The sequence below is a fragment of the Pleurodeles waltl genome, chromosome 8, assembly GCF_031143425.1.
Source record: "Pleurodeles waltl isolate 20211129_DDA chromosome 8, aPleWal1.hap1.20221129, whole genome shotgun sequence".
NCBI classification, from domain to species: Eukaryota; Metazoa; Chordata; class Amphibia; order Caudata; family Salamandridae; genus Pleurodeles; species Pleurodeles waltl.
In genome coordinates, this window is record NC_090447.1 from 896,641,112 (window position 1) to 896,653,214 (window position 12,103).

Sequence of the window (12,103 nt, forward strand, 5' to 3'; positions counted from 1 at the left end):
GATGATGCTAACTCTAACCATTCAGGGGAGGAAAGGCATCAGACCCCAAGTGAGGAAGAGGAGGAACGGTCCTCACTGGACACAGTCACTAGGGGCAGACCCAAAGCTAGTGGTAGGAAGAGGGTCCTTTCAGGAGGAGAGAACCCATCCATCAGGGAGAGAGAGCTGGAAGCCCAGCTAGCCTACATAGCTTTGGAGGCAGATAAGCTTGCCCTAGAAAAAAAGAAGTGGGCAAGCAAAGAAAAAAAAGATGGAAGCAGCGAGAAAGAAACTGAGGTGTCCCTGGGTGGGGGTTTTGCCCCCAGATTACCCAAAGGGGTGGTTCCTGCCTATGTAGAGGGGGATGACATCGATAAGTGGCTGGGGGCCTTTGAGAGGGCCCTCCAGATGAGGAAAGTCAAGCCTCAGTACTGGGGTTCACTCCTTTGGGAGTTAGTTCCCAACTCTGGGAGGGATAGGCTCCTAACCATGAGTGGGGAGGATGCAGACTCATACCCCAGTATGAAGAGATGCTTGACTAAAAAGTTTGGTCTAACCCCAGAGCAGTATAGGCTTAAGTTTAGGGACACCCAAAAGACAAGCACCCAGTCCTGGGTGGACTTTGTGGACATTTCAGTGAAAGCACTGGAGGGCTGGATACAGGGCAACAGGGTAAGTACCTTTGAGGGGCTGTACAATTTGATTATGAGGGAGCACCTACTAACTAATTGTGTCCAAGAGAGGCTCCGCCAGTATCTAGTAGACTCTAGGTTGACCAACCCCAGAGAGCTGGGGGAGGCAGCAGATGACTGGTTAAGAACTAGAGTTAACCAGAGACCCCCAGGGGGTGATCAGAAAAAGGGAGGACATGGTTCTTCTCAGGGGAAGAACCAGGGGAAAGATGACAAAAAAACCAAAGAGTCCTCACAAGAGTCCCCAAAAACTTCTCAGGGAGGGGGAGCCCCGAGCCAATTCACTTCTAAAGGGAAAGGGTATCAGGGAAAGAATTTTGATCCTGCTAAAGCAGGAAGGTTTCAGGAGCTTGCTAAGGCCGGCAAGTGTTTTGACTGTTATCAGCCAGGACATAAAAGAGGAGATGCTATCTGCACCAAGAAGCCCCCCACTGGTGGGCAATCCCAGGGGATTGCTAGTGTAGGGTTGGGGGTGGAAGTTGGCCCAGGGGTGGAATCAGGGTACACTGAAGTCACCTTAGTATCCGTGGGTGGGGTGGACATTGCAACTATGGCCACCTTACCTCCCATCATGCAGAGGTATAGGCAGAGGCCTAAAGTCAATGGGACTGAAGTGGAAGCTCTGAGAGATACAGGAGCCAGTGTGACAATGGTCACAGAAAAGCTGGTTTCTCCAGAGCAGGTCTTACCTGGTGTCTTCCACCAGGTGACTTATGCAGATAGCAGAACCAAACTCCATCCCATGGCTATGGTAAGTCTGGAATGGGGAGGTGTGACTGGCCCTAAAAAAGTAGCTGTAGCTCCTGCCCTCCCAGTAGAGTGTCTACTGGGAAATGATCTTGAAGCATCTGAATGGTCAGAAGTGGAGAGAAGGGTCCATGCAAAGATGCTGGATCTCCCTGAATGGGTGTGTGCTGTGACCAGGTCACAGGCAGCACAACAGGGAAATGCTGGACACTTGGACCCTGGAACAATGGGCCAAGCCTCCAAGAAAAAGAGAAAGGGCACTGGGTCTGGCTTGCCAGCCCCAACAAGTACAGAGGGTCAGGAAGAATCCAACCCTGAGGGGGAGGATCTGAACTCTGAGGGAGGGACACCTTCCCTGCAAACTCTGCCTGACTTGGCAGAACTGCAAGGGGCAGGTGGGCCCACCAGAGAAGATTTGTGCCAGGGACAAAGAGAGTGTCCCACTCTTGAGGGCCTGAGGCAGACTGCTGCCAGGCAAGAACAAGGGGATACCAGTGGTACCCACAAGGTTTATTGGGAGGATGGAGTTCTCTACACTGAGGCTAGGACCCTCAAAGAAGGGGCTACTAGGAGAGTAGTGGTCCCCCAAAAGTATAGAGAATTCCTCCTTACCTTAAGCCATGATATCCCCTTAGCTGGTCATTTGGGACAGACCAAGACCTGGAACAGGCTGGTCAACCATTTTTTTTGGCCAGAAATGTCCGAAAAAGTCAAGGAGTTTTGCAGCTCCTGTGTCACCTGTCAAGCCAGTGGCAAGACAGGGGGCAAGTCAAAGGCTCCCTTAATTCCACTGCCAGTGGTTGGGACTCCCTTTGAGAGGGTGGGGATTGACATTGTTGGTCCCCTAGACCCACCAACTGCTTCAGGTAACAGGTACATTGTGGTGGTAGTGGACCATGCCACCAGGTACCCTGAGGCAATACCCCTCCGGACAATCACTGCACCCACAGTGGCTAGGGCCCTACTTGGTGTGTTCACCAGAGTGGGATTCCCAAAGGAGGTGGTCTCAGATAGGGGCACAAACTTTATGTCAGCCTATCTGAAAGCCATGTGGGAGGAGTGTGGTGTTACTTATAAGTTCAGCACACCCTACCATCCACAGACCAATGGTCTAGTGGAAAGATTCAATAAGACCCTGAAGGGCATGATCATGGGTTTGTCTGACAAACTCAGGAGGAGATGGGATGTTCTCCTCCCATGCCTGCTGTTTGCCTACAGGGAGGTGCCACAGAAGGGGGTTGGATTCAGCCCCTTTGAGTTACTGTTTGGGCACCCTGTAAGAGGCCCATTGTGCTTGGTGAGAGAGTCTTGGGAAAAGCCTCTCAAGGAAGCCAAGGAGAATGTGCTAGATTATGTACTAGGCCTGCGGTCTCGCATGGCTGAGTATATGAAGAAGGCAAGCAGGAACCTGGAGGCCAGTCAGGAGCTCATGAAGCTCTGGCATGATCAAAAGGCTACCATGCCTGAGTATCACCCAGGACAGCTGGTGTGGGTTTTGGAGCCCATGGCTCCTAGGGCACTACAGGCCAAATGGACTGGGCCCTATCCAATCCTAGAAAAAAAAGGTGAGGTCACCTACTTGGTGGACCTTGGCACCCCCAGGAATCCTCACAGGATCCTGCATGTTAATAGGATGAAACCCCACCAGGACAGGGCAGACATGACCATGCTGATGGTCACTGATGAAGGGAAGGAGGAGGAGGGTGAACCTCTGCCAGACCTCCTGTCCTCAAAGGAAAAAGATGGGTCAGTGGAGGGAGTGGTACTCTCTCCCAAACTGACAGATCAGCAACAACAAGACTGTAAGCAAGTCTTGGGACAGTTTGCTAGTCTGTTCTCCCTGACCCCTGGACTCACCAATTGGTGTGTCCATGATGTTGACACTGGTGACAGCTTGCCTGTCAAGAACAAGCTGTACAGGCTGTCTGACCAGGTCAAGGCCAACATCAAAGCTGAAGTGGCTAAGATGTTGGATCTGAAGGTAATTGAGCACTCTGATAGTCCTTGGTCCAGTCCAGTGGTACTGGTGCCCAAAGCTAGTCCCCAAGGTGGGAAGAAAGAATTAAGATTCTGTGTGGACTACAGAGGTCTAAATGCAGTCACTAGGACTGATGCTCACCCCATACCTAGAGCTGATGAGCTCATTGACAGGTTGGGGGCTGCCAAATTCCTGAGCACATTTGATCTGACCTCAGGATATTGGCAGATTGCCTTAAGTCCAAGAGCCAAGGAGAGGTCAGCATTTTCCACACCAGAGGGCCACTTTCAGTTCAAGGTGATGCCCTTTGGGATGAAAAATGCTCCTGCCACCTTCCAACGGTTGGTGAATAGAGTCCTATCTGGGTTGGAATCTTTTAGTGCAGCTTATCTAGATGATATAGCTGTATTTAGTTCCACCTGGAGGGACCACCTGGTCCACCTGAAGGAAGTGCTTCAGGCCCTGCTTCAAGCAGGCCTGACTATCAAGGCAAGCAAGTGCCAGACAGGGCAAAGTTCTGTTGTGTACCTGGGCCACCTTGTTGGTGGAGGCCATGTACAACCTCTCCAGCCCAAGATCCAGACTATCCTGGATTGGGAGGCTCCAAAAACCCAGACTCAGGTCAGGGCCTTTCTTGGCCTGACTGGGTATTACAGGAGGTTTGTTCAGAATTTTGGGACCATAGTGGCCCCTCTGACTGAGCTTACCTCCAAGAAACAACCCAAGAAGGTCATTTGGACCCCAGAGTGTCAAAAAGCTTTTGACACCCTAAAACAGGCTATGTGTTCAGCACCAGTGTTACTGGCCCCTGACTATAGCAAGGAGTTTGTAGTGCAAACAGATGCTTCAGAGGAAGGGATTGGGGCAGTGTTAGCACAAGTTAATGAAGAGGGCCATGATCACCCAGTTGCCTTCATCAGCAGGCGACTACTCCCCAGAGAGAAGAAATGGAGTGCCATTGAGAGGGAGGCCTTTGCTGTGGTTTGGTCCCTGAAGAAGTTGAGGCCTTACTTGTTTGGCACTCACTTCCGTGTACAAACTGACCACAGACCTCTCAGATGGTTGATGCAGATGAGGGGGGAGAACCCAAAACTGTTAAGGTGGTCCATTTCCCTACAGGGGATGGACTTCACAGTGGAGCACAGACCTGGGACTGCTCATGCCAATGCAGATGGCCTTTCCAGGTTTTTCCACTTAGCTGATGAGGACTACCAGGGTGTAGGTTAGTACCCATCACCTTTCATCTGGGGGGGGGCAGTGTAGGAAAGTCCTTTTTTTTTGCCTGATCACCCCCACTCTTTCTGGATAGGTACTGGTGGTTACTGACTCTTGGCTGTGCCCTGGGTACTGCTTACCAGTCCCAGGGCCAGTGCTCTGTGTAAAATGGATATGCAAATTAGGCTAATTATAATTGGCTAAGTTAACCTACCTATAAGTCCCTAGTATATGGTAGGGCATGTAGGTTTAGGGACCACAGCATAGGTGGTGCACACCTAGGTGCATTGCTGAGGTGCCCAGTGTCATTTTAAAAGCAAGCCTGCCTTGCTGGCTGCTTTTAAATTAAAGTTATATGCAAATTCGACTTTGGAATTAAAGGTACTTCCAAAGTTTTAAACTACCTTATTTTTACATATAAGTCACCCCTAAGGTGTGCCCTATGTGCCCCTAGGGCTGGGTGCCATGTAACTATAAGCAGGGACTTTATAAAAATAGATTTATAAGCCCTGGTGAGGTAAAAACAGCCAAATTCGTTTTTCCCTCATGGAAGTAAATGGCCTTCATAGGCTAGAATGGGCAGACTTTATTTTTAATTTTAAAGTCTCCTTAAATGTTACATACCAAGAATTTGGTATCAAATTGATTGTTATAATAAATCCCACAACTTCCAGTTGTTGGATTTAATATAACTAGTGCAGGTAAAAAGTTTAGACTTTACCTAAAAAGTTGCCAATTTCAGCTCTGCATTGTTTTTGCTGCTGTGCTCTGATTGGCCAGCCTGCAGCAGCTTCTGCCAGGCCACTTTTATGAGGTGTGAAGTGGCCTGGCTTTACACAAAGGAATGTGCTTGGGGGAGAGAATCTCCCCTCAGCAGATGGGGAAGCAGGAAGGGGGAGGGCTGCCAAACTGGTCTTCAAAGGCAGAGAAGGACATCTGGAGCACCCAGCAACACCCCCACATCCTGCAACCCCAGACAGCTAGGTGCCCCCTTGATTAGATTAGGAGAGGGCAGGAGAGGGGTGTGTTTATGATTTTTAGCCACACCAGTGGGTGGGCTCAGCCAGATCTCTCCTCTAAAAATCAGATTCATCCATTTTGGATTTTTAGAGACTGTTGCCTTCTGGGATGGATTTTTGCCACACTTCCCAGGAAGTGGTCATCACAGGGGGACGACCCTGTCCCTGATTGGAGGACCAGGGCCCCCCTGCTTTTCACCCAGGAGCAAGGATAAAACTGGCAGACCTGCACCCACGCCTCAGATCCCCACCAAATTTCAAGAAGAAAGAACTACAAGGAGAAGAAGGACTGCCCTGCTGGACCCCTGGCCTGCACCTGGACCCTGCACTCAGAAAGACTGCACCAGCTGCACACTTGGGCTTCACCACAAGAAGGACTTTGCCTGGCTTCCACTGGTTCAAGGAGGGACTCCCTGTTTGCTACAGGTGAAAAATTGCTAACCAGAGTCCCCTGCACCAACTCCTGAAAAAGTGACCAGCTGACCACTGCCCAGTGGCCAAAAAGGAGTTTGCGCCAGGTGCATTCTGGGAGTTGAAGTCTGCACTTCCCAAGGACCATCACAGAACTTCTGGACCCTTGGGGTGAGCTGTGGACCCCAAAAGAACCTTAAAAGAACATCTGGGTGAAGCCCCAGAAGTTTGGAAAAGATTGGAGAAATTTTAGAAAAAAGCTCCATAAAGTGACCGACTCGACGCGGAAATTCTAGCCGGCTTGCCTCAACCGCGACCCGGCCTGACTTCGTGGTTTGTCCCGGTCAAGAAAAACATCCGAAAAAGAGACTAAGGGCCTGATTTTAACTTTGGAGGACGGTGTTAAACCGTCCCAAAAGTGGCGGATATACCACCTACCGTATTACGAGTCCATTATATCCTATGGAACTCGTAATACGGTAGGTGGTATATCCGCCACTTTTGGGACGGTTTAACACCGTCCTCCAAAGTTAGAATCAGGCCCTAAGTCCGAACGTAAAAAGTTGACCGGGACCTTCCAGCCATCGTATCCGAGAAGGGCTCCACGGACGTCGGATCAAGATCCAGGTTTACCCCGGTCGAAGGATTTTCATCTCGAAAAAACGACTAAGTCCGAAGGTAGAAATCACCACCGAGGAAACCGACTTCGCGTATCCGGACAAGGGCTCCAGGAGGTCGGATCCAACTGGCAGGTTCGTCCCGGTAAAGAAAAACTTCAAAATAAAGACTAAGTCAGAAGGTAACTTTTTAACCGAGGCCTCCCGCGACCTGTAGCCGAGCAGGGCTCCATCGCGGTCGGCCTGAAAGTTTGACTTTGTCCCGGTCCTGGTGCAACCAGATGACCCGATTGGCGCTTTTTGTTTCTATGCGCTAGAAAATAATAATACTTTAAAAATTCATATCTCCGGTTCCCCTGAACCGATTTTAATCGTTTTTGTGTCATTTTAAAGATAAAAATATAAGCTATTTTTATAAATTGGTTTTGGATTTTTAAACTGTTTCCTGTGTTTTATTTAATTACTGTTTTGTGATATTTGAATGCTTTACACTTTGTCTCCTAAGTTAAGCCTTGACGCTCGATGCCAAGCTACCAAGGGTAGAGCTGGGATTAATTTACTGAGACCTAACTGTACTTTTGTGGAGGTTTGTGGCTTGTTGCTAGGTGTAGGTACCTACCTGCCCTACCAATAACCCATTTTCCAACACCATGACAATAGTGGCTTGCAACACACGGTATTGGCAATGCATCCATAATTTCAATCAGTCTATGTGCAGGTAGGTATAACTAAATAAACATAGGTAAACTCCCATGGCATTATTGTTCAAGTAAGTGACTTGTGATGGCACACAAATATTAGTAACTACAAACAAGGATGTATCAAAGCATTCCTGTATACTTTGGAATACTCAGACAACCCCTGGGCAGTTGTTTGTCAGTTTGCGGTGACAATGAGGTAGATGTCTTCAACATCTGTGGCAGGATTCAATGCTATGGATGTCACAATGGGATGGTCACTTCAACAACCATCGCATGCCCCTCAGATGCTGTATAAAGTGTCATGCATTCCCATATGGTCATGGAGGTGTAAAGCTAACAAACATCTGCATGACAATTCCATGTATGTATGGTGCAGTGAAAAGCACTAAAGGAGTGTCTGGGAAAATGATGGTTTATAGTTGCCTGGGTTTCCATTATCTGAGACTATGTATGATTGACTAATCATAGAGGTTTGTCAGCTGGTCTGATCTCCCACTAGGTTGACTTGCTCACTCAGCCTAACAAGTTGATAGTAAATAATGTTGTCCGTTAACTAAAATATACAAACACACTAAGCAATGTTTTCCTTTCATGTATTGCAGGTGGACCTCCACTCTACACGGTTGGCGAGGTCACCAGATTTGAAGACCTCGATTCAGCCAGAAAGTGTCACTGTGTGCGTGATGTGTACCAATCCAGAGTTTGATCTGAGTCAGTCTGATGCATTGAATGCTGTGAATACTAGTTTTACCTGACCAATGACATGACATCATGTTTGTTGTAATGTTGAGCATTGAGAATGGCTTGGTTGTAGCACAAGGGGCACTGTGTGCTGGAGTGGAATTGTGGGTATTGGGAAATAGAATGCCTGGCCACATTTTCATTGATGTCTATCATGATAGGTGTCAGAGCAGCTGTTTATGTAAATAGCATGCCTGTTGATAACAACGTTTTCATAGCACTATTGACAGCACTGTGTGCCACACATAGCTTATACTTACTCACAAGACGGTACAGATGTAGGTTATGTGTAGAGGTCTCTAGGGGGCATATGTAGGAGAAACCTGCACCACAGGTACCTCACTACCCTCAATATGTAAATTGAGGCTGTACTCCTGCAAGGACCCATATTGTGCTGGACAGCAGTCAGTAGCGTACACAATTAGGAGACAATGTAGCTCCACATGGTTTTCATTAATTGTCCCAAGCTAGATCTCAGCAGAATTCCCAGCATGGTCCTGCCACCATGATATCTGTGAGTGATGTAGGTCACATCACATGTGCATGTTATATGAATGCTGAGTGTGTACCTGGTACTTTGATGATGTCTGACATCCATGTATACATGATGTTCAATATATAAGAAAACTGTAGCAGCACAGAGTGCAGTACAAAACTCACTGTGGCACTAAGGGCACCCATACAGCCTCCATGTGTATGCCGTTTTACACATTTAGCACAACATAGAGCAGGGTAGGGGGCTTATGGGCATAAGTTCTGTAATGTGTAAACAATTTCAATGAGCTGGTCAGGCTTTGTCCAGACTTTCTGGGGACATTGCATTATTTGTACATGAGGGCACATCATGAGCAAATGTGAGCCGCCTGGTAACGTATGCTCAGACCAGGTCTTAAACCAGGACACATGATTAAAGATTTACCAAAACTTAGAATAGACGGTGGGAAGTTTCCAGCCCCCCATCAGATGCCCCCATCAGATGCCCCCATCAGATGCCCCTCGCCTTGCATCCATGATGGCTGGGCAAGACTTGATGTTTCACCAGGGGTGTCAAAGTGGTAGATTGCATACAAAGCCCCCCTTATGGACAAGGACACAGGAAATCCAGACTTGTTGGGGCGCACGATCCTCACAAGTTTGGTAACACAAATGTTGATCAAGGACAAATTAGTTAACTCTGGGCCCTGATGGTCAACAATGGATAGCCGTCATCCCAGTGACAGGTTGATGATACTGTAGATGGCTTGTAGGAAATAGTCAAAGTTGAGGAGTAAGTCATTGTTGAGGAATTTGTGGTGGACTGCATGTGTCATCTGCAGATGGAGTGCACATTATGGCCCTCATTACGAGCCTGGCGGTCTGTGACCGCCAGGCTCGCGGTTGGCGGGAGCACCGCCGACAGCCTGGCGGTGCCCCTTAGGGCATTCTGACCGCGGCGCTTTGGCCGCGGTCAGTGCAGGAAAACCGGCGGTCTCCCGCCGGTTTTCCGCTGCCCGTCAGAATCCTCCAAGGCGGCGCAGCATGCTGCGCCGCCTTGGGGATTCTGACACCCCCTACCGCCATCCTGTTCCTGGCGGTTCGCCCGCCAGGAACAGGATGGCGGTAGGGGGTGTCGCGGGGCCCCTGGGGGCCCCTGCAGTGCCCATGCCACTGGCATGGGCACTGCAGGGGCCCCCGTAAGAGGGCCCCGCTTGTATTTCACTGTCTGCATAGCAGACAGTGAAATACGCGACGGGTGCAGTAGCACCCGTCGCACCTTCCCACTCCGCCGGCTCGATTCCGAGCCGGCGTCCTCGTGGGAAGGTTGTTTCCCTCTGGGCTGGCGGGCGGCCTTAAGGCGGCCGCCCGCCTGCCCAGCGGGAAACTGAGAATGCCGGCCGCGGTCTTCAGACCGCGGTGCGGTATTCCTGCGGCGCAACTTTGGCGGGCGGCCTCCGCCGCCCGTCAAAGTTGTAATGAGGGCCTATATGTCTGTTCTACCTCCACCCAATGCTATATGTAATGCTTCATTCTCCTCATTTTTCACCTACCAATATGACACATCTGCAACAGCATGCATACCACAAAATGGCTGAAAGATAGAGACACATCTTGGAAGTGGATACTGGATACCACAGGATGGCAAGGAGGTTCTGCAAAGAAAAGGCGACAGAAAATGGGGAATTTAGGGAAAACATCAAGGGTGCAGGGGGTCTTTGTAGGTCAGAGCCCCTCCACGCCTGCTGCACTTCTAAGAAGTCAGGCACCTATGCAGCCACCTGCTGTGGTTATGAGCACCCAGTTCGAAAGTGACATGAAACGTGATATGGCCACCATAATAGCCAGACTTGACAGGTTGGAGATGGAAAATGCAGACATCAAAAATGAAACTATAAAATGCTAGTGTCACACCCTCCTAGTTCCATCCCTTTTATTGTTGTAAATAGTTTTAGGTGGAGTTTTAGATGGGTAGTTTTAATTTTGTGTAGTAGTGTAGGGTAGGCATAGGTTAGATTAAGTATATTTGGGGGTGGGGTTTAGTACATTTTTTTATTGGGGGTAGGGTGTAGGGTCATGTTGGGGTATTTGTGGAAAACAAATATATATATACAGAGGCCCTCCTGGGCCAGCACCAGAACTGGGGCGTCCACAGTCTCTGCGGCCCCTCCGGGCCACGACTGGCCCTCCCGCGGGCAGCAGTGCAACAATAGCAAAGGGCCCAATGATTTGGGGGCCTCCAATGAGGATTCTGCCCCACCGCTACCTATGCACAATGATGGGAGGCCCGGTGGGACAGGGAGTCTCCGATGAAGCCTCTTCCCCGCTCGTCCCAACAACAGCTCACTGGAGCCTCGTGGAGTGGGGGACCTCTGATGAGTCCTCCTCCCCTCCTGTCCTATGCTAAGGTCTGATCTGGTGGGTGAGTCAGATGCAGCCCGCCCGGGCCGCAGCAGTGACTGGGCCAAAGTTGGAGCATGCTTCACCCCAGGGGCAATGCTAGGAGCACATTTGCTTCATTCTTTCTTGCTGCAGTGCCCTGTGGGCATGGAGCAGCGCGCTTCCAATGTGCTTTACTTGAGGAATGCCCGGGTCGCGGCAGTGAACCTCCCACGCAGCAGACTACAGAAAGCGCTCTCAAGGTCCTGTAGAGGATATAAACAAGGCACTCTCAAGGCTCTTGAAGCCAATTAAATTGAACGCTCTCCAGGCACTAAGCACCCGAAATGAAGCACTCCTCATGTGCTACAGCAGGCAATGGTATGGGTCAGGGGCCACAGCACCCAGCTCCTGGGAACACAAAGATGGAGCACAGGGTGGCAGGGCCCAGCAAAAGGCCAGCACAAATGTGATGCAGACAGTTGCATTTCCTCCTAGTGACCCAGCAGGTCACAGGTCAGCACATCAGCAGCAGTCCAAGGGGGTTCCTGGTGAGTCCCTCCAGCAGCATTCTGTGTCCATTTCCAAGTATGTTTCAGTTTCAAGTGTCTCATTTTCATGGGGAAAACCCCCTGTGCTTACACTCAGTTTTGCAAAGGTTCAACAACGAGGGGGAGAGGTAAGCAGACAGTGAAAATCATGCTGGGGCCCTGTTAGGGGGCCCCTGCACTGCCCATGCCACTTAATTTACCATTGGCATGGGCAGTGTAGGGGCCCCCAGGGGCCCCACGACACCCGTTCCCGCCATCCTGTTCCTGGCGGTAAAAACCGCCAGAAACAGGGTGGCGGGAAGGGGGTCGGAATCTCCATGGCGGCGCATGGAGATTCAGCCCAGACAGGGGAAATCCGGCGGGAAACCGCGGGATCCCCTTTTCTGACCGCGGCTTTACCACCGCGGTCAGAATGGGCAGGGAAGCACCGCCAGCCTGTTGGCGGTGCTTCCGTGGTCATCCACCCTGGCGGTCGATGACCGCCAGGGTTGGAATGACCCCCTTTATGTCAATTCTTATCCAGGTGGTTCAACAATGCAATAGTATATTGCTTACAGGCTTCTTCGGTGTTCAGCACCACCAATAGTTTGTCAATGTAT